Here is a 2,853-nt window from a genome sequence, read left to right as displayed (position 1 = left end):
TTTGGCAAGTGTTTATTAAATGTCTACTACAAGCGAAACACCGTGCTTTGTGCTGGAGATACAAAATGAGCCAGTCCCTGTCCTCAAGACTCTGTCTGTGACCATCTGAAATTCAGCATGGCCAAAAGAGAACCTCCCCCATCATCCCAAACTCACCTTTCTTCCAGACTTCCCTACTTCTATTCAGAGCCACACCATCTTTCTAACCACCCGGGAACGCAAGCTGAGTGTCATCCTCGATTCTTCCCTTTTCCTCGCTTGCTGTTTCTAGAGCTTCATATTCTCCTTTGCTTGCTCACCGTCCAAATCAGGTCCCTTTACTGTTGGTGATCCCAACTTTTTCTCCCAGGCCTTCTCTTCTTTTATTCTCATTCTCTCTCTGTCAGTCTGTCTCTCTCCCCCTTCCTCTTTCTCCTTCCCCTCTCTTTCTCCCTCTGTCTCTCTTTCTCTCTCTGTCTCTCCCCCTATCCTTCACTCTCTCTGTCACTCTCTTGGATCTCTGTTTCTGACCCCCCCCCCAGATCTACATGTCCAGCCTCAGTCTCTCCTCTGAGCTTCAATCCCACATCACCATTTACCTTTTGGATATTTCAAACTGGATGTCCCAGAGACATCATCTTAAGCTTGCTACATCTCAGACTTAAGTCATTTCTCTCTCTAAATTTCCTTCTCTTCCAAAATTCACTATTTCTGTCAAGGGCACCACCCTCCTTCTAGTCTCCCAGCATCATACACTCAGCATTCCCCTTGATTCCTCATTCTTTCTCATTCCATACATACAAATGGTTTATAAATCTTGTCTTTTCTGTCTCCACAATATCTCTCACATCCAACCTTTTCTCTCTACTCACACAGCTACTACCTGAATTCAGGCCCTCATCCCCTCTGGCCTGGATTATTTCAGCAGCCTCCTACTTGGTCCCCTTGCTCCAAGTCTCTCTCCACTCCAGTTCATCCTCCACAATGCTCACAAAGTAATTTTCTTTAAATGCTATTCTGGCTGTGTGCCTCTCCTACTCATCAACTCCAGTGGCTTCCTGTTGCCTCTCTGATCAAATATAAACCCTTCTGTTTAGCTTTTAAGGGCCAACACAACCTTGTCCCAATTTCTTACCTTTGCTGGACATTACTGCCTTCCCATGTTCTGTGATCCAGTCAGACCATCATTTTCTTTGTTCTTAACCCCATCTTCCATCGTCTTGCTTTTATACTGACTGGCTCATAGTCCTGGAATCTTCTCCCTTCTCACCTCTACCTCACAGATTCATTCTCTCCCTTTAAAACACAGCTCAAGAGACATCTTCTACATGAAGCCTTTCCAGATCCCCCCAGCTCCCAAAGCTACTTTGTATTCACACACACATGCGTGCATGTATGTATATACACATACATAGTATATACTTATATATGTGTGTATGGATATGTAGACATTTATATACAAACATATATACATACATGCTGTTTCCTTGTTTAGAACATAATCAAAATAGCTAACATTTATATAGTGCTTCACAAATATGACCTCAGTGGATTCTCATAGCATAGAACAGATGTTATTATTATCCTCATTTTATAGGTAAGATAGCTGAAACAGACAGACTTTAAGTGACTTGCCCAGAGTCACAAATATAAACAGCTAGTAAGTATCTGTAGCAGGATTTGAATTCAGGTCTTCCTGACACTACCTGTTCTCTATCGAATATGTCACTTATCTATCATTATATTGAGGGCAGGGTGTAGTTCTACTTTTATCTCAGTATCCTTAGTGATTAGCAAAGTACCTGGCACACAGTCAGCATGTAAGAAATAAATACTTGCTATTTGATTTTAAAAAAAACAACTGGTCTTGGGGGTAGCTAGGTGGTGCAGTGGATAAAGCACCAGCCCTGGATTCAGGAGCACCTGAGTTCAAATCCGGCCTCGGACACTTGACACTTACTAGCTGTGTGACCCTGGGCAAGTCACTTAACCCCCATTGCCCCGCCAAAAAAAAAAGAAAAGAAAAGAAAAGAAAAACAACAATAACAACAACAACAACAAAAAACTGGTCTTTTGCCTTCTCTCCTCTCATATGTCCACAATAATGGTTCAGGTCTTCATCATCTCAGAGGCAGCCATATGGTAGTAGATAAAGTGCTAGGCCTAAAGCATGGAAGATTCAAGTGCAAATCCAGCCTCAGATACTTCCTAGCTATGTGACTCTGGGCTAGTCATTTAACCTCTGTTTGCTTCAGTTTCCTCATCTGTAAAATGCGGGTAATAATAGCTCCGACCTCCTAGGATTGTTGGAAGGATCAAATGAGATAATATTCATAAGTTACTTGGTACATACTAGGCACTTTATAAATGCTTCCTCCCTTCTTTCTTGCCTAGAATTTCAGCAGCCTCCTATATGGGCTCTTGGTTTTTAGTCTCTTACCTCCTGGACCATCCTACACAATCTGCAAAGTAATCTTCTGAAAACAAATCTGACCATGACCTTTCCTGCTCAAGAGTCTTCTATGGACTCTTATGGCCTCTGGAATAAAATATAAACTCTTCAACCTTACATTTTAAGCCCTACACAGTCTGGTGCCAACCTACTTTTTCAGGCTTAGGTCATGACATTCTCCTTTACACATTCTACATTTAAGGTAACATGCCCTGCTCTGTTTCCTGGACTTAGCCTTCCATTCTCCTGTTTCTGTGCTCTTTTATATATCAACCCACATCTCTTAGAACCCCTAGCATCTATCAGCACTTAACTCATACACCTCTTCCCAGAGGAAGATTTTTCCAATCCCCTTAATCCAGGGGTTCTGAACATTTTTATGTATGTCATGGACCCCTTTGGGACTGGAAAAGCCTAGTGGA

This window comes from Dromiciops gliroides, chromosome 4 (assembly GCF_019393635.1).
Source record: "Dromiciops gliroides isolate mDroGli1 chromosome 4, mDroGli1.pri, whole genome shotgun sequence".
Taxonomy (NCBI): domain Eukaryota; kingdom Metazoa; phylum Chordata; class Mammalia; order Microbiotheria; family Microbiotheriidae; genus Dromiciops; species Dromiciops gliroides.
The sequence above is the reverse complement of the archived record's forward strand: the minus strand, read 5'-3'. Positions refer to the sequence as shown.